The 24197-nt window shown below is 40.1% G+C and overlaps 1 protein-coding gene across 2 annotated transcripts in view; it reads right to left on the bottom strand.

Annotated features, from left to right (window-relative positions):
• The window catches only part of Alg3 (Alg3, alpha-1,3- mannosyltransferase), a 140719-nt gene that overhangs the window by 18550 nt on the left and 97972 nt on the right, over window positions 1–24197 (bottom strand). The gene's annotated exons all lie outside the window — the stretch shown is intronic.

A 24197-nucleotide genomic window follows, 5' to 3' on the forward strand; every position in this document is an offset into this window, starting at 1 on the left:
ATATACAAGAGTTGTTACATTCTTGTACAGCCACTAGTACGCGTAGCGTTTCGGGCAAGTCCTTAATCCTATGGTCCCTGGAATACGATCCCCTGCCGCGAAGAATCGTTTTTTCATCCAAGTACACATTTTACTGTTGTGTTAAACAGAGGCTACAGTTAAGGAATTGCGCCCAGTAAATCCTCCCCGGCCAGGATACGAACCCATGACATAGCGCTCGCGGAACGCCAGGCGAGTGTCTTACCACTACACCACGGAGACTGTAATTTATGTAATTATGTATGTAATTAATAAACCACACTCAGAATTTTAGGATGAAGTTTAAATATTAATTTGCAATACACAAGTTTTAAATATCAGGAATTTCTCTATCAGATTTATTAAACAATATAGATTTTATACAAAATTTCAAAATATCCTGAGTTACTTTACAATTTATTGATATATTTTAGTTTTGTTTTATTAGTTTTATAAAACTGTAATATCAATATACCTATAGGTTAAGTACTAATTGTAATTAAGAAGCAATCAAATTATTATCTTCAAAAACTAAGACGGTTAGGTAAGGTTGTGGTTTTCTATTCAGTTTTTCAGGTAAACTTAAATATTCACAATATATTTGACAATAGGATTTAATACTAAGTGAAAATAAGTACAATTCCTAACTGCTATGAATAGTACATAATTGCACTTAATTGTCTTCTTACATTTACCACCCCACTTTTGGAGGGCGGGCTGCTTCATTAGTATGTGTAACTCCTCTCCTTACAATTTAATTACTCTTATGTTATTGGTACACACATTCTTTTGAATACAAAAATTATTATTATTTACCAAGACCCAACTAATTGGACTAGTCGGAACAGTGATGGCTTCGCTTATTGCGGGTCGGTGTTCGATCCCCGATGGTGCAAGTGGCTGAGCCATGTTCTTTCCCACCTTCTTATCCCAAATCTTTCTCAATATCCTTTCTAAGTTCTATGTAGTCATACTGGCTTAGTGCTTTATCCTCAATTATCTTACCTTGAGACAACCAAAAGGAATTTGATTATGCACTAAAAAAGTAAACCTAACCAACCATAGAGTATACCACCTTGGAGATATGTTGACCAGACCACACATTACAAGGTGAAGGGACGACGACGTTTCGGTCCGTCCTGGACCATTCTCAAGTCGATTGTGGCTTGAGAATCGACTTGATTCGATTGATGAATGATGAATGCAGTCTCCGTGGTGTAGTGGTAAGACACTCGCCTGGCGTTCCGCGAGCGCTATGTCATGGGTTCGTATCCTGGCCGGGGAGGATTTACTGGGCGCAATTCCTTAACTGTAGCCTCTGTTTAACGCAACAGTAAAATGTGTACTTGGATGAAAAAACGATTCTTCGCGGCAGGGGATCGTATTCCAGGGACCATAGGATTAAGGACTTGCCCGAAACGCTACGCGTACTAGTGGCTGTACAAGAATGTAACAACTCTTGTATATATCTCAAAAAAAAAAAAAAAAAAAAAAAAAAAAAAAAAAAAAAAAAAAAAAAAAAAAAAAAAAAAAATTCTCACAATCGACTTGAGAATGGTCCAGGACGGACCGAAACGTCGTCGTCCCTTCACCTTCTAATGTGTGGTCTGGTCAACATTCTTCAGCCACGTTATTGTGACTCATCGCCTGTATACCACCTTGGAAGTCCTTGTAGGTGCTACATCAGTCGACCTCCTGCCCCAGGCTGACCTGTGAGACCATCCACCACCTCTCCCATCCCAAGAGTTATTCAACAGTGGGTACTAACACCATAGAGTTTATTCACTCAACTTGAATGTGTCAATTTGTAACATCACGTAGGTAGTTCTTGACACACTCTGTACTCCCCTTCATATAGTCTGACACACTCTGTACTCCCCTTTGTAACGTATGGTTATGTTACGTTGTTGGGTTGATTAGAACTGCCTACACCGAGTACTACATTCTTGACTGGAGATTGTACTGTCCTCCATTGTTTCCGGGCTGCGGGAAATGCACCTCACGACACTAGAAGACAGAAGAGTAAGGGGAGATATGAACACTACCTACAAAATTCTCAGAGGAATTGACAAGGTAGATAAAGATAAACTGTTTAACTCGGATGGTACGCGAAATAGGGGACACAGGTGGAAACTGAGTATCCAAATGAGCCACAGGGACATTAGAAAGAACTTTTTCAGCGTAAGAGTAGTTAACAGATGGAATGCATTAGGCAGTGATGTGGTGGAGGCTGACTCCATACACAGTTTCAAATGTAAATATGATAGAGCCCAGTAGGCTCAGGAACCTGTACACCTGTTGATTGATAGCTGAGAGGCGGGACCAAAGAGCCAGAGCTCAACCCCCGCAAGCACAATAAGGTGAGTACACACACACACACACACACGTGAAAGACCTGACTTCACCCCCACACACACATGTTAACGACCTGGCTTCACCCCCCCCCCACACACACACAGCACTTCCCGCCACACACCGGCCAAGCACGCTGCCCCCCTCCTCCCCCTCCAAGTGAGCCCGTCGCCAACTGCTCGTTAAGGCGAAGGTAAAGTTAATTGCGGTCACAAGGGCAAGTGGCAGGCTGGCAGCCAAGACGGGGCTCGTGTATTTACGAACTGTCGTTGGCCAGGACGTAGCAGGGGGGGGGAGGTGGAGGGAGAGAATTTATATTTTTCTGTGTATGTTTTATGCTTGTGAGAGGGGAGGGGGGGGGTTGTGAGAGGGGAGGGGGGGGGTTGTTAGAGGGGAGGGGGGGGTTGTGAGAGGGGAGGGGGGGGTGTGGAATGAGGGGGCAGGAAGTGTTTGTTGACGTTTTCCTTCTTGCCACAAATTAACTTTTTAGATAATCAACTATATAGATATTAAACTAGTGCCAAGATTGCGTATGCTGTGACTGTTAGGCCGCGACACTGCCACAGTTGTGAAGAACAACCCCAACAACCCCAGCTGACAACAGGAAAGGTGTGATCAGGTCGCTGCGTACATGGTCAGCTCTGCACAAGTTATATAGCAAACGCCTAGGCTTACACCAACTTTTATTAACAACCTGAATAAATATGTACTGACGCTCGGCCGTTCATCTGCCGCTTAGGATTTGTTTATGAGGTGATGTGTTGTGAAGAGACGGTGTTGTTTATCAGCTGATGTGTTGTGTGGAGACAGGTGTTGTTTATCAGCTGATGTGTTTATCAGCTGATGTGTTGTGAAGAGACAGTGTTGTTTATCAGCTGATGTGTTTATCAGCTGATGTGTTGTGAAGAGACAGTGTTGTTTATCAGCTGATGTGTTTATCAGCTGATGTGTTGTGAAGAGACAGTGTTGTTTATCAGCTGATGTGTTGTGAAGAGACAGTGTTGTTTATCAGCTGATGTGTTTATCAGCTGATGTGTTGTGAAGAGACAGTGTTGTTTATCAGCTGATGTGTTGTGAAGAGACAGTGTTGTTTATCAGCTGATGTGTTGTGAAGAGACAGTGTTGTTTATCAGCTGATGTGTTGTGAAGAGACAGTGTTGTTTATCAGCTGATGTGTTGTGAAGAGACAGTGTTGTTTATCAGCTGATGTGTTGTGAAGAGACAGTGTTGTTTATCAGCTGATGTGTTTATCAGGTGATGTGTTGTGAGGAGACGTGTGTTGTTTATCAGGTCATGTGTTGTGAGGAGACGGGGTCCTTGATTCTGTTGATGGACAACAGGGGGGACAACTCTCAGAGAGTGAGAATACTTTCCCTCCGAGGTTGAGAATACCTCCCTCGAAGGTCGGCCTCCTGTCCCTGACAATGGCCACCCATAGTTATTCGGGACAAAAATAGATATACACACATTCATGTTCCGTTGTTGTAACTTCTCCCGACCTCCCCCCCCCCCTTTCTCTCTCTCTCTCTCTCTCTCTCTCTCTCTCTCTCTCTCTCTCTCTCTCTCTCTCTCTCTCTCTCTCTCTCTCTCTCTCTCTCAACGTAATATATCCAAATTGTTCATGGCATACTCAATTTATCCGAGCAATAGGCGTAGTGTGGCTCTAGTTCCTAGGCCCTGCCTTTAACGGTTATAATATTTTGGTTTGTTATACATATTCGTAGCTTTCTCGTATCTTTCATGATCTGATAGTCATTTGTTTACGTTTTTATGACGAAACGTCTATTTTAAATCAGAAGGGTTCTGTGATGAGCAAGGAAGATTCCATATCACAGATATGTCGGTGTCAGAGATATACGCAGGTTGGTCAGAGTAGTGACGATATGCTGACCAAATCACACATCAGAAAATGAAGTAACGACGACATTTTGGTCCATCATGAACTTGATACAGGTCCAGACTGAAGCTCCATTTCTTCATTTTCTGACGTGTGGTCTGGTCATCATGGGCCAGATTCACGAAGCAGTTACCCAAGCACTTACGAACCTGTCCATCTTTTCTCAATCTTTGGCGGCTTTATTTCCAATTATTAAACAGTTAATGAGCGCGGAAGCACCAGGAGGCTGTTTATAACAATAACAGTTGATTGGCAAGTTTTCATGCTTGTAAACTGTTTTTATAAATGTAACCAAAGCCCTCAAAGATTGGGGAAGATGTACACGTTCGTTAGTGCTTGCGTAAGTGCTTTCGTGAATCTGGCCCCATATCTTCAGCCACGTTATTGTGACACTTCGTCTGCACATTGTGGAGGTCTCGAGGGGCGGGAACAACGGCTGCCCTTCCTGAGCACTCGCTCTTTATCTTGAGTTCTATTTCAGTAGAGAATGTCGAGGTGAAGGTGAGAGTGCGTGTGTGGTGCGCCAGCCGGGTGAGACTGTTTCCCGGTGTTGACACTTCCTACCACAGCCCAGGCGGGGACGACGCCCTGCCAGAGTACACCACCACCACTGGTGGCGGGGACGACGCCCTGCCAGAGTACACCACCACCACTGGTGGCGGGGACGACGCCCTGCCAGAGTACACCACCACCACTGGTGGCGGGGACGACGCCCTGCTAGAGTACACCACCACCACTGGTGGCGGGGACGACGCCCTGCTAGAGTACACCACCACCACTGGTGGCTGGGACGACGCCCTGCTAGAGTACACCACCACCACTGGTGGCTGGGACGACGCCCTGCTAGAGTACACCACCACCACTGGTGGCGGGGACGACGCCCTGCTAGAGTACACCACCACCACTGGTGGCGGGGACGACGCCCTGCTAGAGTACACCACCACCACTGGTGGCGGGGACGACGCCCTGCTAGAGTACACCACCACCACTGGTGGCGGGGACGACGCCCTGCCAGAGTACACCACCACCACTGGTGGCGGGGACGACGCCCTGCCAGAGTACACCACCACCACTGGTGGCGGGGACGACGCCCTGCTAGAGTACACCACCACCACTGGTGGCGGGGACGACGCCCTGCTAGAGTACACCACCACCACTGGTGGCTGGGGCGACGCCCTGCTAGAGTACACCACCACCACTGGTGGCGGGGACGACGCCCTGCTAGAGTACACCACCACCACTGGTGGCTGGGACGACGCCCTGCTAGAGTACACCACCACCACTGGTAGCGGGGACGACGCCCTGCTAGAGTACATCTACAGTAGGCACAAACAACGTATACACTACCTACAGTAGGCACAAACAACGTATACACTACCTACAGTAGGCACAAACAACGTATACACTACCTACAGTAGACACAAACAACGTATACACTACCTACAGTAGGCACAAACAACGTATACACTACCTACAGTAGACACAAACAACGTATACACTACCTACAGTAGACACAAACAACGTATACACTACCTACAGTAGGCACAAACAACGTATACACTACCTACAGTAGACACAAACAACGTATACACTACCTACAGTAGGCACAACGTATACACTACCTACAGTAGGCACAAACAACGTATACACTACCTACAGTAGACACAAACAACGTATACACTACCTACAGTAGGCACAAACAACGTATACACTACCTACAGTAGGCACAACGTATACACTACCTACAGTAGGCACAAACAACGTATACACTACCTACAGTAGGCACAAACAACGTATACACTACCTACAGTAGGCACAAACAACGTATACACTACCTACAGTAGACACAAACAACGTATACACTACCTACAGTAGGCACAAACAACGTATACACTACCTACAGTAGACACAAACAACGTATACACTACCTACAGTAGGCACAAACAACGTATACACTACCTACAGTAGACACAAACAACGTATACACTACCTACAGTAGGCACAAACAACGTATACACTACCTACAGTAGACACAAACAACGTATACACTACCTACAGTAGGCACAACGTATACACTACCTACAGTAGGCACAAACAACGTATACACTACCTACAGTAGACACAAACAACGTATACACTACCTACAGTAGGCACAACGTATACACTACCTACAGTAGGCACAAACAACGTATACACTACCTACAGTAGACACAAACAACGTATACACTACCTACAGTAGACACAAACAACGTATACACTACCTACAGTAGACACAAACAACGTATACACTACCTACAGTAGACACAAACAACGTATACACTACCTACAGTAGACACAAACAACGTATACACTACCTACAGTAGGCACAACGTATACACTACCTACAGTAGGCACAAACAACGTATACACTACCTACAGTAGGCACAACGTATACACTACCTACAGTAGACACAAACAACGTATACACTACCTACAGTAGGCACAAACAACGTATACACTACCTACAGTAGACACAAACAACGTATACACTACCTACAGTAGGCACAACGTATACACTACCTACAGTAGGCACAAACAACGTATACACTACCTACACCAGGGAAAATAAGATACTATACGCCTTCTATACAATATCTTCTTGGCGGAAATTTTTCAATACATCTCACATGGTAACTGTTCTTTATCTTTTTCTTGATGGTTCAAAAGTTTTGACAAACTTGAGCATTTTAAAAAATGTCTAAGTTGTATAGTAACTGCTAGATACACATGTGATTGGTATCTGCATCACATCTTGCACTCAGGCAGATAATTGATGTAAAATATTACGAAAAGTATCTGGGTAACTTTAATTCCTTAAGAGACACTCTTGTCAAATTTCTTGATGCTATAAGAGACCCTATAGCCTAGCCTCTTGATCTATAAGCTACCCTCTTGAGCTATAAGCTAGCGTCTTGATCTATAAGCTAGCCTCTTGATCTATAAGCTACCCTCTTGATCTATAAGCTAGCCTCTTGAGCTATAAGCTAGCCTCTTGATCTATAAGCTAGCCTCTTGATCTATAAGCTAGCCTCTTGATCTATAAGTTAGCCTCTTGAGATATAAGCTAGCTTCTTGAGATATAAGCTAGCCTCTTGAGCTATAAGCTAGCCTCTTGAGCTATAAGCTAGCCTCTTGAGCTATAAGCTAGCCTCTTGAGCTATAAGCTAGCCTCTTGAGCTATAAGCTAGCCTCTTGAGCTATAAGCTAGCCTCTTGATCTATAAGCTAGCCTCTTGAGCTATAAGCTAGCCTCTTGAGCTATAAGCTAGCCTCTTGATCTATAAGCTAGCCTCTTGATCTATAAGCTAGCCTCTTGATCTATAAGTTAGCCTCTTGAGATATAAGCTAGCCTCTTGAGCTATCAGTGAGCCTCTTGAGCTATAAGCTAGCCTCTTGAGCTATAAGCTAGCCTCTTGAGCTATAAGCTAGCCTCTTGAGCTATAAGCTAGCCTCTTGAGCTATAAGCTAGCCTCTGAATCTGTGGATGTTGAATATATGTTCATATTCATATTTACGTCTTACAAATATGTACTTTATGTACAGTTTCTAAGCATTGTTAAATGCTATAAGCCTGTATTTTAAGCCACAGTCTTATAGTGATAATATTATAATAATATTATTTATTATAGACCTATCTTATTATAGATTATTATTATTATAGACCTCTAGTTTAAAATATAGGCCTACAGTGAAAAATAAAATATTTTCATGATTCGCGCTTCTAATTTTCTGATATGTTATATGTTATAACTTAAAATGTAAAGTGCCAGTGAATTTATGAATAAAAACAGTAAATTAATCAAACTTCGAATAAGATTTTGTGCAAAATATGAGTTTCAATATAAACGCCTCATCTTTCTAACAACGATTTGAACGTACATAAATATACTGTTGGACCACAACAAAATTTCATTGTACTATTAATTTTGTAGAGGGCATGAAAGAAAAGCCAAAAACCAAACTTAAGTATTTCTAGCCCTATCATAGCACATATATGTACTATATTAGACCTAGGATAACTTATATTAGGCCTAGGATACCTTGGATAGATTAGGTTTGGTTCTTTCATTATATTTCCAATCTTTAAGAATGCCATTTGGACTAATTCATTAATACATAACGTGAACTTGTAGAGACCCAACAGTACACTTTTGTACGTTTGACCGACCAGTTGTTATAAGTACTAACATATAAGGAGGAAGACGACCTGAAATGTTTACATTTTGTAAAGTATAAGAGTTGTTAAATTAATATTTACATTTACAATTTACACTGTGATATAGAACTTGAGAATAGTTTCACTTTGAGTTTACAGTAGCCTCTTCCTCTCGAATAGTACAGCGCATTTTGACGTATAAATCCCCAACTTTCAAAATATGATGTACTAAAAATCATAGCGGCTCGCTAAATTGACGGACTTGAGGTTATCTTGAGAGGATTTCGGGGCTTTAGTATCCCCGCGGCCCGGTCCTCGACCAGGCCGCGGGGCCTGAAATAACTACTGCATATTTAACTCTGAGATTGATGTAGTTTGGTGTAGAGTGTCGGGCGTGTTATTGTTGTGTGAGGCTGCCTGCAGGCACACCAAGGTTGTGCGCAATACAAGGCCAAAAGTCCCCGTCAAAACAAACGAAAACACAACCTTGGCATCACTAGTTTCCTGGTCCATACCTTTACAAGTGTCGTTGTTGCTACCACTATCACCACTATTACTACTGCTTCTACCACTAGTCTACTACCACTGCCAGTAGTAGTAGCACAAGAAGTCAGCAGAGAAAGCAGGAATACGCTCCTCCCTCCCCCATCCCGGTTGGTCACTTTACAGTAAGCAGGAATTAGCATCGTAAACAGCTGGCGTGTTGACAAGCAGTTTAAATCCTGCTGAGATTTAGTTTCCTGTTACATGATATTGCGTTGAAGCTGAGGTTGGTGCAGACTGGACCATGAAGCTGTTGCTGGGAAATACAGAGGCTGTGAACACCTCTCAACCCGTCCACCAGACGTGACCGTATTGACTCCACCGACTAACTCATTGTACTTACAAAAGTACACTGTTCAACACCACCAACATCCCCCCTGTTTTTACTATTGGAATACTCCAAATGATATGTTAAAAATGGAACATTATACGACCTAATTTAACATGTTCTGGACCTAAATAAACAATCTTAGGCTAAATATATGATATCTTAGATCTAATATATACCATCTTAGACCTAATTGACATCTTAGGTCTTATATACACTATCTTAATCCTAATGTAGTGCGATAATTCAGTTCAATAGCTCACAGCTGAAGAGAATCCCAGTTTGGGATCGAAATATTCAGTCTACGTTTCCTGGTTATTTTCAAAATAATGGGTTAATATTTTCTAACTTAATAAATATAATCGCTATACTGGGCCTAGGAGAGTTTAGCTTTGGTTGTTGCTGTCTTTCTCATGCCCTTTATCAAATGAATAGTACAAAAGGTGTACTTTTTGCGTGCAACCGTCCTGTTTTGTACGTTCTACCAATAGTTGCTATAAGCACTATCATTCTGGATACCAGTTTGAAATTTAAAAAATTTAATGTTATATTTAGTTTATGCATTATACATTTTATGTATCTTGGTTTTCCCTTTTAAATTAAGTTATTTGTTATGTATCCTATGTTTTATAATGTATACCTTACTTCGCGTTACCTCGTTTTGGTTCCGGGGCCCAATGTCCCCGCGGCCCGGTCTTTGGCCAGGCCAAAAATTAAACCCATTACTTTATTCCACATACTCGGCATGAGGTCAACCGGGCCACGTTGTATACATATACAATAGGAAGAGTGAGATCCCTATTGTATATGTGAGCCTATTGTATGTGAGGTTGACCAAGTTTACCATCTAACTAGGATGATAAGGGTATACTGAACCAAAGTTTAACCGTCGGGTTCACAACGTATAAGTCAAACACTGACTTGTTAAGATCGACGTAAGTCAGAATGACTTACGCCAGCTAGAGGACGAGGGGGAAGAGAGAGACATATTACTTATTCGTCCTCTTGAGTGGGAGGGAGGATGGGAAAAAGGGAGGGGTTGTGTGTGAGTCAGTGTTTACCACGCCTAAGGTGAGATCTGGCTCCAGTCCCAAGGTGATCCACCAGACGCCTTCCTCCGCCTCCAGAGAAGGCAACTTGCTCTGTCAATTAGCGCCCTTAAGACGTCTTGGTGTGTACACGTGTCAGTGAGGGGTGCGGTATATAAATATTTATACTGTTGCAAGGCGAGCTTTTTGTTGTTTATTGCGTATGGAACTGTTCGTCTTGATGTATGTGGAACATTTCGTCATATAATTCAAATAATAATTCATTGTGTCGGGGGGACAGGAAGCCAGAGTGTATTCATGCACGTTAGGCTTATATAGAGGCGCTCTACTGCTAGGTGAACAAACGCATTAGGTGATAGGAAATGTGCCCAACCATTTCTGTCCCGCTCGGGATTCGAATACGGAATTCTTGATTGTGAGTCGAGAAGCCGACTGTATTACCGGAATATTATACATGAAACAGTTCCTGATGTACACGACAAAGAATGTATGATCTTTGGGAATCCTAATGTGCCACAATCTCGATGAATCTTAATGTATAATAATCTTGAGGAATCCTAATATTTACTATAATCTTGGGGAATATTATTTTGTATTATGTATAGGTCGGGAGAAATCCTTATATTACATAATATTTGGGGAATCCTGGTATATAATCTTAGTGTATCCCTAAGTATATATATACATAGGCTATCACCATGTATAGGCTCGACGGAATCCTTATGTATAATCTAGGGACAATTCTCATATCATTAGTCCACAGGTTTATCACTTTTCCCCCGGCAACAATTGTAATTCTTCTACGGGCTCACCATAGCCCGTGCTACTTAAAAAATTGTTCCAGGTAGCGAATCTTAAACAACAACAATGTAATTTTGTCTTGAGTATTTACTATGAAGATAGTTGTAAACGCTTGTGTTTTGTAAACACAAACATATTTACAAGAGGCAGAGCAAGGTCAACAAAGCAGGGTTTGTTGATAGCAATAATAAACACGATATATGACGTACAGGCTGGAACCGTCCGTGACTTACAGGTTGTAGTCCAACCACTTGGGCTGGACGGTAGACCGACGGTCTCGCTTCATGCAGGTCGGTGTTCAGTCCCCCGACCGTCCACCAAGTGGTTGGGCACCATTCCTTACCCCCATCGTCCTATCTCAAATCCTAATCCTGATCCCTTCCTAGTGCTATATAGTCGTAATGGCTTGGTGCTTTCTTCTGATAGTTCCTTTTTACAGGTTGTAGCCATCGGTATCACTAGTAATACTATTACTAGTACTACTATTACTAGTAATACTTTTACTAGTAATACTATTACTAGTAATACTTTTACTAGTAATATTATCACTAGCGAGGATTCGAACCCGCACACTTGGTATTCCCAAGCACACGTCCTAAACCACTACACCACGACATGGTCAAAAGCAATGCAACTTGGGTTTCAACTGAATCGTCTTGGGGTCCCGAGGCCTCCACTGAAGCCCAATCAGTGTTGCACACATTGCCCAACATGCACTCTGGCGGCAGTTTTACCCCCCAAAGCTTCTCTCCAAATGCACAAATACATCCCATTAATGTGATGTACTAGTGAGTAAATCATTATACCCCATTACCCACGGTGAGGCTGGTAGTGGAGAAGGTTACTCACGCACGTAATGGACCCAGGAAATGAACCCCAAAATTAATTTAGCTAAGCAAGCTGCAGTCTTGCTAAACTAGTCACATGCACGTATCAACAGTCTTATATATATCATAATGGGGTCCAAGAACTGGAGCACAACAAATCAGAAGATGTTCACAAAAGAGAAAATCGGCGGAAATAAAATGTGCGACCCAAATTCCGTAGAGTTTTACTCTTTTTAAATATTGGCGTTTCCGTATACTAACTTGCGACATGTATGTTTGTATACATGGGTGGGGGATGGTTACAGTGGTAGAGGGACACAGGGGGAGTATATGATGGGGAGTGTAAGGGAGAATGTGGGAGGGGGGGTGTAAGGGAGAGTGAGGAGAGGGGGGGGGGGTATGGGGAGGGGGAGAGACAGGACAAAAACATCAAAACATCATTAAATCATTCATCATCATTTTGAGACATCAACACACCCTAACGGGCAAATAAAGCTGTACTATAAACTGTAGCGGCTCACTAACATTCACGGCTTGTATGTGTGGTTGATAGGTTAGCTTAGATATGATCATTTTAGTACACCATTTTCAGTCCGTTGTGGTGAGAGGATGGGGTGGATAAAGACAGTGGGTATGGAAGATAGTGACAGCGATTAGGGGAGACAGGGATGGTGTGTGTGTGTGTAGGGGAAGATGGTGCTCATGTGTGCAGTAGACCCGGGCACTGCCGGGTACACACTCTTCCCTATATCTCCCCTGCCCCCCCCCCCTCTCCTACAGTGTCACTACCCTACATGACAATAACAACACTTCACCCATGAAGTCATTCATCAACTCACTCTATAAAGTTCCAAGGAAAAGAAAATCAATATCATCAAAGTCTTTTGGGTTTATTTTTTAGGGTTTTATGTATTGTAATTAACAAAAGTATAAATTTTTGGTAAGATCAGCACATACAGTTTCCAATATTACCCTGATAATAATAATAATAATAATAATCACATTCACGTATATAGTGTATATAGTGATATTCGGGGGGGGGGGGGGGGGGAGGGGTGACGTTGGTTCAATATAACTTGACACTGTTCTCTTTAAGACCAATCTCAACTCGCCCATTTGGGCACTTACCCAATAGCAGTTACTGGGAAAAGTTGGGTGAAGCTAGCTCCAGGCTTCTGGCCCCCAATCTCATACAAATATTTACATTTACACACACACACACACACACACACATATATATATATATATATATATATATATATATCTTATATATATATATATATATATATATATATATATATATATACATATATATATATATATGTATATATATATGTATATATATATATATATGTCGTACCTAATAGCCAGAACGCACTTCTCAGCCTACTATTCAAGGCCCGATTTGCCTAATAAGCCAAGTTTTCATGAATTAATATTTTTTCGTCTACCTAACCTACCTAACCTAACCTAACCTAGCTTTTTTTGGCTACCTAACCTAACCTTACCTATAAATATAGGTTAGGTTAGGTTAGGTAGGGTTGGTTAGGTTCGGTCATATATCTACGTTAATTTTAACTCCAATAAAAAAAATTGACGTCATACATAGAGATAAGGGTTGCTTTATCATACAGAGTTATCATACATGCCTTACCCTACAGAGTTCTTCGTCGACTTCCTTCCATTCTGAGCTGTGGCTGAGAATGGAAGGGTAAGGCAGGTCCTAGTCAATAACGGCTTCTCCAATGGTTTCATCGAAGACATCATAAGAAGGAAAGTGAAAAGCCATGCAACCTCTGAAGAGACAACTAACACAACACCTATACCCCCTATTAGACTATTTTACAGGAACTTCTTTTCCACAGCTCATAAAACGGAGGAAAGGGTCCTGAAAGATATTGTTAATAGAAACGTTATCCCTACAGACAAAAAACAGAGGATACAACTGACGATTTACTATAAAACCAGAAAAACGGCCAGCCTACTCATGAGAAACTCTCCAGACACAAAACAGAACGCTTTAAAAGAGACTAACGTCGTCTATGCCTTCAAATGCCCACTTGGGGACTGTAAGCTCCAAAAAACCCAGTATATAGGCAAGACAACAACATCTCTTTCTAGGCGTTTAACGATGCATAAGCAACAGGGCTCCATTAAGGAACATATAATCTCTTCCCACAACCAAACCATCGCCAGAGAAATCCTAGTAAACAACACAGAAATCATCGATAGATACAGCGATAGCAGGCGGCTTGATGTTTGCGAGGCACTACACATCAAGAAGTCAATACCAGCAATCAACAGCCAATTATTGCACAACTATATTCTACCCACCTCAAGACTCCGCTCCAATATAGAAGCATCAAGAAATATGGACCAATAGGCTTTCTACAAACACTTCTATTCAATACCCATTGTTTGTGTTCTGTCTTGTGTTGATACTTTTAATACCCTATTAATATCCCCTCTTGTTCTGTCTTGTGTTAATGCCACATCACCCCTCCCACCTCACTCAAATGTAGATATAAAATCGGAGATACGATTCAGTTGTGTATTTGTGAACTAAAGTCTTTGAAAATGTAATAAGTTTTACGAAACGCGCCCGTGTCGCGTCAGACTAGAAATAAAAATGAATTTTGGAGAATTGATTTTTTATTTACCTCCAACAGTGAAGCGTAATGTACGAAAGATTGAGAAAATTCGTGTTAGAATTATTAATCTTACTTTTTCGGTCATATTTAATAATATATGTCTACAGGAAAGACTGCTACCAAAATATACTAATATATATACATATATATATATATATATATATATATATATATATATATATATATATATATATATATATATATATATATATATATATTATTAAATATGACCGAAAAAGTAAGATTAATAATTCTAACACGAATTTTCTCGATCTTTCTTACGTTTCTTTTCACTGTTGATGGTAATTCAAAAATCAATTCTCCAAAATTCATTTTTATTTCTAGTCTGACGCGACACTTGAGCGCGTTTCGTAAAACTTATTACATTTTCAAAGACTTTAGTTTACACACACACACAACTTTAACTGAATAGAGCTTAAACATCTTCGAGTTTTTTACACCTACATTTGGGTGAGGTGACATGTTACAATAGTTTTGGATGAGGTGAAAATAAACTTTTTACACAAGACAGAACACGAAACAATGGGTATTAAAGGTAGGTAACTGCAGAAGGCCTATTTTTATTGGCCCATATTTCTTGATGCTTCTATATTGGAGCGGAGTCTTGAAGTGGGTAGAATATAGTTGTGCATTAATTGGCTGTTGATTGCTGGTGTTGACTTCTTGATGTGTAGTGCCTCGCAGACGTCAAGCCGCCTGCTATCGCTGTATCTATCGATGATTTCTGTGTTGTTTGCTAAGATTTCTCTGGTGATGGTCTGGTTGTGGGAAGAGACTATATGTTCCTTAATGGAGCCCTGTTGCTTATAAATCCAGGCCCCTGGTGTTCTACCAGTTATAAATCCAGGCCCCTGGTGTTCTACCAGTTATAAATCCAGGCCTCCGGTGTTCTACCAGTTATAAATCCAGGCCCCTGGTGTTCTACCAGTTATAAATCCAGGCCACGGTGTTCTACCAGTATAAATCCAGGCCCCGGTGTTCTACCAGTTATAAATTCAGGCCACGGTGTTCTACCAGTATAAATCCAGGCCCCGGTGTTCTACCAGTTATAAATCCAGGCCAGAGTGTTCTACCAGTTATAAATCCAGGCCCACGGTGTTCTACCAGTTATAAATCCAGGCCCCGGTGTTCTACCAGTTATAAATCCAGGCCCCGGTGTTCTACCAGTTATAAATCCAGGCCCCGGGTGTTCTACCAGTTATAAATCCAGGCCTGGATGTTCTACCAGTTATAAATCCAGGCCTGGATGTTCTACCAGTTATAAATCCAGGCCCCGGTGTTCTACCAGTTATAAATCCAGGCCCCGGTGTTCTACCAGTTATAAATCCAGGCCTCGGTGTTCTACCAGTTATAAATCCAGGCCCCGGTGTTCTACCAGTTATAAATCCAGGCCCCGGTGTTCTACCAGTTATAAATCCAGGCCCCGGTGTTCTACCAGTTATAAATCCAGGCCCCGGTGTTCTACCAGTTATAAATCCAGGCCCCGGTGTTCTACCAGTTATAAATCCAGGCCCCGGTGTTCTACCAGTTATAAATTCAGGCCACGGTGTTCTACCAGTATAAATCCAGGCCCCGGTGTTCTACCAGTTATAAATCCAGGCCAGAGTGTTCTACCAGTTATAAATCCAGGCCAGAGTGTTCTACCAGTTATAAATCCAGGCCTGGATGTTCTACCAGTTATAAATCCAGGCCCCCGGTGTTCTACCAGTTATAAATCCAGGCCCCGGTGTTCTACCAGTTATAAATCCAGGCCTGGATGTTCTACCAGTTATAAATCCAGGCCCCCGGTGTTCTACCAGTTATAAATCCAGGCCCCGGTGTTCTACCAGTTATAAATCCAGGCCCCGGTGTTCTACCAGTTATAAATCCAGGCCCCGGTGTTCTACCAGTTATAAATCCAGGCCTCCGGTGTTCTACCAGTTATAAATCCAGGCCCCGGTGTTCTACCAGTTATAAATCCAGGCCTCCGGTGTTCTACCAGTTATAAATCCAGGCCCCGGTGTTCTACCAGTTATAAATCCAGGCCCCGGTGTTCTAGCGATGCAGTTACCTCACAAGTGAACAAGAGGGACGGACAGTGCTGCCCTCCGGGTGGTCAACAACTCAACCACACTCCAACATTGAGCTGATATTAGTGGTTTGGTCTCGATGATACTTTCACTCCAACGCCACGAGTCATTCACCTTGCTCGACACTTGAGTGTATGACGGACTTACACAAGTCATTCACCGTCTTCGACACTTGAGTGTATGACGGACTTACACAAGTCATTCACCGTCTTCGACACTTGAGTGTATGACGGACTTACACAAGTCATTCACCGTCTTCGACACTTGAGTGTATGATGGACTTACACAAGTCATTCACCGTCTTCGACACTTGAGTGTATGATGGACTTACACAAGTCATTCACCTTGCTCGACTCTTGAGTGTATGACGGACTTACACAAGTCATTCACCGTCTTCGACACTTGAGTGTATGATGGACTTACACAAGTCATTCACCGTCTTCGACACTTGAGTGTATGACGGACTTACACAAGTCATTCACTGTCTTCGACACTTGAGTGTATGATGGACTTACACTCAAATGTGTAAGTCCGTCATTCAGTGGGACTTAATTAGCAAGGACTTGCTAAAAAAGGACGTGAAAGTAACAGATTCTTGCGAAAAAGAACGTCAAAGTGAGTGATTCTTGTTAAAAAATGACGTCAAGGTAACGGGGTCTTGTTAAAATGGAAATAAAATTGGTTCTCGGTAAAAAGTTAAGTAAAAATAAGTTATAATTGCTAAAAGAGGGAAGCAAAAATAAGTTATTGCTAAAAATGGAAGCAAAAAAAGTTATTATTGCTAAAAAATGGAAGCAAAAATAAGTTATTAGTACTAAAAAGGAAAGCAAAAATAAGTTATTATTTTCTAAAAGGGAAAGCAAAAATAAGTTATTGCTAAAAAGGGAAACAAAAATAAGTTAGTATTGCTAAAAAAAGGAAAGCAAAAATAAGTTATTATTGCTAAAAAAAAGGAAAGCAAAAATAAGTTATTATTGCTAAAAAAGGGAAGCAAAAAATAAGTTATTATTGCTAAAAAAAGGGAAGCAAAAAATAAGTTATTATTGCTAAAAAAGGAAAGCAAAAATAAGTTATTATTGCTAAAAAAGGGAAGCAAAAAATAAGTTATTATTGCTAAAAAAGGAAAGCAAAAATAAGTTATTATTGCTAAAAAAGGGAAGCAAAAAATAAGTTATTATTGCTAAAAAAAGGGAAGCAAAAATAAGTTATTATTGCTAAAATGGAAACAAAAATAAGTTATTACTAAAACGGGAAGCAAATATAAGTTATTATTGCTAAAAAGGAAACAAAAATAAGTTATTATTGCAAAAAAAAGGGAAGCAAAAATAAGTTATTGCTAAAAATTGAAGCAAAATATAATTATTATTCCTCAAAAGAGGATGAGAGATTGACTGACTCTAAATAAAAGGACACAAAATTGACTATTGCTGAAACAAACACGACAGTAACCACTCACAGAATATTATACCCGAGTGAGAGTAATTTAACGGCGTGAGCGATTTTTTTTTACCACAGACGTGGCCACACATTTACAATGCTAACCAGAAAATATACATTTTCTTCTGTCCTCCAATGACAGGGTTCGTTGAACCCTGGTTCAATAAATCACTGAACCTCATTTAGGTTCAGTGATTTATTGAACCACAGAAATTTATTGTAGTGCTTTTAAAATGTTAATCTAACCTACATGTATTAATATATAAATACACAGATTTACGTCTATCGTACATAAACAGTGTTCAAGGTGTCTTTTTACATTGTGTCATTATCAACGAGTATTTACACACACACACACACACATATATAACATATATATATATATATATATATATATATATATATATATATATATATATATATATATATATATATATATATATATATATATATATATATATGTCGTACCTAGTAGCCAGAACTCACTTCTCAGCCTACTATTCAAGGCCCGATTTGCCTAATAAGCCAAGTTTTCCTGAATTAATATATTTACTATAATTTTTTTCTTATGAAATGATAAAGCAACCCTTTTCTCTATGTATGAGGTAAATTTTTATTTATTGGAGTTAAAATTAACGTAGATATATAACCGAACCTAACCAACCCTACCTAACCTAACCTAACCTATATTTATAGGTAAGGTTAGGTTAGGTAGCCAAAAAAAGCTAGGTTAGGTTAGGTTAGGTAGGTTAGGTAGACGAAAAAACATTAATTCATGAAAACTTGGCTTATTAGGCAAATCGGGCCTTGAATAGTAGGCTGAGAAGTGCGTTCTGGCTATTAGGTACGACATATATATATATATTCGCATATTCTGTGTTTATTATTTTCTGGTTTATGGCTTCTATCCCTCTAACTATTTTCTTAGCATCAGGGCTTAATTGGAATAAGAGTTCTCCAAAACTCATTTTCGTACTTTTGAGGTGAAGAAAAGAAGTGATTTACTATAGAGTGTATTACACTTATTTATATAATTTGCACGACGTTTCGAACCTCCATGGTTCATTCTCAAGTGAACAGATCTTACAATACTAGATGATTTTATACCCGCACTGGGTCAGGTGATAATACAATAAAGGTGAAAACATGGGGGGATACATAAGGAATAAATGTGAGGTGAAACATAGAGGCTGCAGAAGGCTTATTGGCCCATACGAGGCAGCTCCTATCTAAACACAAAGATTAATCCAGTGTAATTGGCCTATTATGTTGGACATTGTCTTCTGTGTTGGCATCAATATGTTCTTGTCCTGTCCTTACTCTCATGGTGGGTAGAGCAAATAGTTCCGTGATTTGGGTGTTCATGGTAGGTCGCTCTATTCTTATGTGAATTGCCTCAAGAATTTGTAATCTTCTTGCATCTTGGGTTTTGTCTATTATGCAGGTATTCTTGTTCAACATTTCTCTGGTTAGAGTAATGTCATGGGCTTGTCTCATGTGATTCCTAGGGGCACCAGATTGAAGATGGCATGTCAAACGCCTCGTCAGCTTGGTCGACGTCATACCTATGTACTTACATTGAAGGTTACATCCTTCGTGGGGGCAAGTGTACATGTATACAACGCTTGACTGCTGTAGAGGGTTCTCCGTCGGCTTCGGGCTGTTTTTGATAAGGAGTTCGGAAGTCTTCTTGGTTTTGTAGAATATTATCAGGTTTATGTTTTGGTTAGGAGTAGTGCTTTTTACTCCTTTACGGATTATTTCTTTCATTATTCTTTCCTCTTTTATATGTTCACTGTGCATGGTTGATTTGTAATATAATTTTATTGGGGGAGTTGTGGTTTCTGTTCTAGGTTCTGAATTATACCAACGGTCCAAGTGTCTTCTTATAGCAGCATTTATTTCCACGTTGCTATATCCGTTGTTCACCAATACCTGAGTTACTCTTTCAAACTCTCTACTCACGTTGCTCCATTCAGAGCAGTGGGTAAGCGCTCGACGAATATAAGCATTGAGAACACTGGCTTTGTATCTTTGGGGGCACTCACTTCTACCGTTCAGACATAATCCTATGTTGGTGGGCTTGGTATATACGTTGGTGCTTAAAGAGGTTCCTGTTTTTGTTATTAAAAGTTCCTCTTTTGTTCCTCTTTAAGCACCAACGTATATACCAAGCCCACCAACGATTGATTGATTGATAAAGATTAAGCCACCCAAAAGGTGGCACGGGCATGAATAGCCCGTAAGTGGTGGCCCTTTTGAGCCATTACCAGTATCAAGAGCTGATACTGGAGATCTGTGGAGGTGCGACTGCACCCTGCGTGACGGAAGATGTCTCCCGTGAGCCCACCAACATAGGATTACCCTATTAATACCACCTCACCCCATCCACCTCACTCAAATGTAGATATAAACAAATCGAAGATGTGTAAGTTCTATTCAGTTGTGTATGTGTAAACTAAAGTCTTTGAAAATGTAATAAGTTTTACGAAACGCGCTCAAGTGTCGCGTCAGACTAGAAATAAAAATGAATTTTGGAGAATTGATCTTTGAATTACCATCAACAGTGAAAAGAAACATATATATATATATATATATATATATATATATATATATATATATATATATATATATATATATATATATATATATATATATACATACAATTGACGATCATAAAACACTCATCATTTTTATGCAAAAAATTCAAAGAGAAATGTGAAAGGAAGTGAACGTTTCGGCGTGATTAAAGCCGTTGTCAACACCAGACTGACTAGAGGAAAGAGAGAGAGGATACAGGCCAACACCTGGAACCTGACCAACCCATCTCTAGTAAAAGAATTAACCAGAAACAGGTATAGCTTAGCTTAGAATTTTCAAAGAGGATTAAGCGGTCAGAGAATAAGGATGAAAGATTAAAGAAAAGCCTCATGAACACACAATATATGAATATAATATTGTAATGAGACATTGTAACCTTCCCTATCAGAGTTTTTTCTTAAACTGTTGTGCAATATTATAACTTAAAAATGGATCAATTTTGTACATACCAGTATTAACATAATGAAGATTTGGACTCTGATTAGAGCAGACTCAATCAAATTCCGTTCCACGAAACCACCACAATTGGTAATGCTTTTCGCCCCATTCCAGTTAATAGTGTGATCACATAAACTTGTGTGCAGATACAATGCACTAGACGTTTGGGCAGTTCTAATACTGTAAGCATGTTGTGACAACCGCAATTGTAAGGACTTTCCTGTTTGTCTAAGGTACAGAGAATCACAATCATTGCAGGGATTCTCTGTACCTTAGACAAACAGGAAAGTCCTTACAATTGCGGTTGTCACAACATGCTTACAGTATTAGAACTTCCCAAACGTCTAGTGCATTGTATCTGCACACAAGTTTATGTGATCACACTATTAACTGGAATGGGGCGAAAAGCATTACCAATTGTGGTGGTTTCGTGGAACGGAATTTGATTGAGTCTGCTCTAATCAGTGTCCAAATCTTCTTTATGTTAATACTGGTATGTACAAAATTATACATTATATATATACGTATATGCATTATATATATATATATATATATATATATATATATATATATATATATATATATATATATGTATATACATTATATATATATATATATATATATATATATATATATAATATATGTATATACATTATATATATATATATATATATATATATATATATATATATATATATATATATATAATACTTTGCTACTTTGACAGGGTAAGATAGCTGCTACAAAAATAATTGTGTTATTAAGCACTTAACCACTGAAGGTGATTAAGATTCTTTTACCAGCTCAGGTTATAGATACATCACATACATTGTTTAACTGATGCATTACATAGTCTAACACAGACACTAAACTAATTCTAGTTGAGGCAGACCGTAGAGTGAGAGTGTAGTACACCTAACGACAAGTGAACCAGGCCATTACATCAGGTCGTGCATGCACCCGTCTAACTCTTGTTACTTGACGACTGACTGTTGTCTCATCTCTAAGCAGAGAGGACAAGCAGACCTGGAGGCCCCCGTGACTTTACCACCATGGCAAGGTCGCAGGAGGAGGTGACGCATTGCGTGACGCGAGGGGCCCCCAGCACGTGAGACGGGGCCCTTGTTACTGGGCTGGTACGCCTCATACTGTAGGTGGTGGTGGTGGTGGTACGCCTCATACTGTAGGTGGTGGTGGTGGTGGTACGCCTCATACTGTAGGTGGTGGTGGTGGTACGCCTCATACTGTAGGTGGTGGTGGTACAGCATCATACTAACCCGTTTCTTTACATACTTCCATCGACAGCCTCACATATTTGATCACTTTATTGTACTAAATAGGTATCAAGTTTAATCTTGTTAATTGGTTTTGTTTTAATGTAAAAAAACAAAAAACACTGACGAAATGCTGTCAAGTTGGTGTGTGTTGAGACCGTTGCCACACGGCATATTGCAAAGTTCACTTTGTTTAACTGGAGACAAGTTCAACAGCTCAAGAAACCTTTTGTGTTCTTATTACATTCGCAAATATTCAGACAACATGAGATACTTACTGAATTCCTAGTACTAATAGAGAATGTATTGGGCTTATAAATGCAATAATGTGAATTGAGCAGTTTTACTGTATCTCAAGGCCACACGCCTCACTAGGCTACAGCGATACGATGACTTGTGTTCTGCTGTCTTAACAATGTAGTAGGTTTGGCATCTCGTAGAGAGCGAATAGGAACAATCAGGTTCTTAGTAGAATAATAATATCAAAGCATTTTAAACTATAGCAAAGTAAATATCGTAGTCGACACACAACCGATTAGTCCCTGGTAGACTTCTTTCAGTAACTTTGGTTTTGAGAACTATTTAGAACCCTAGTTGTTATTTCCCATTTCCAAGGCATGTGCTATTCATTGGCAATTTTACATTTGCAACGACCTACATTTAAATAAAAAACCAAAGACATATAAGCTACTCGACCACATTCAACAGACATTGCCCTCAGAGAGGCTACCATGTTATCATAAGAATGATTCCCTGATTAAGGCTAGTTTTATCCAATCGTTACTACTTGTGCAGTACAAACTAACGATAATTTGACCAGATTAGTGCTGAAATGAAATATAGTCAACAAGATACATAAGATATGTAACGTTATTCTTCGTCTTTAGTTTGGCATCATTATGATCTATTTTTTCTTTATTAAAAATATACAGTATAAATGTCATTATACATTAATTTACCAGAGAAATACTTACATTACATATAGTTTATATAATTCTCAGTAAACCAATGTTTGATATCATCACAGAGAGCGCGAGCCTTAACCGCCCTAACCCTAAAAAAAAAGACATCGAACACTGTTTATGTGGGACAGACGTAAATCTGTGTATTTATGTATTTCTGTATGAAGGTTAGATTAGCATTTTATAAGCACGACAATCACCTTCTGTGGTTGATTGTTCGATAAATCACTGACCTACATGTTTACCAGATCTCGAACCCTGTCCATGGAAGACAAAAGAAATTGTATATATGCTGGATTGCATTGTAAATGTGTGGCCACGTCTGTGGTAGGAAAAAATGCCCTATTTAGACTTGTGTTTACAGTTACCTGAACGTGGACAGAGAAGGATGGTAAAGTTAATCCCAGGATAAGAAACTTCTAATCCTTGGATTATGAAGAAATATTAGGAAAGCTTAATTTACACTCGCTAGAGAGACGAGGTGTATAGGAAGGTATGATTCAGGTATACCAAATGGATGAAAGGGTATATCAAAGGGGTTCTGTGTTAAATATATCAACACGACATAATGGCTACAAATTGCAAAACTCTTGATTCATAAAAGGCACGGGTACGTATGGAAACAGGGCTGTTAAGAACACTGGATTGTTTCAAGCGTAGGTTACACACACATAGATAAATGACTTCGATTGTGTATAAATAGAAGCGGCCTCGCATGGGCGGATAGGCCTTTAG

Source organism: Procambarus clarkii, chromosome 92 (assembly GCF_040958095.1).
Source record: "Procambarus clarkii isolate CNS0578487 chromosome 92, FALCON_Pclarkii_2.0, whole genome shotgun sequence".
Taxonomy (NCBI): Eukaryota; Metazoa; Arthropoda; class Malacostraca; order Decapoda; family Cambaridae; genus Procambarus; species Procambarus clarkii.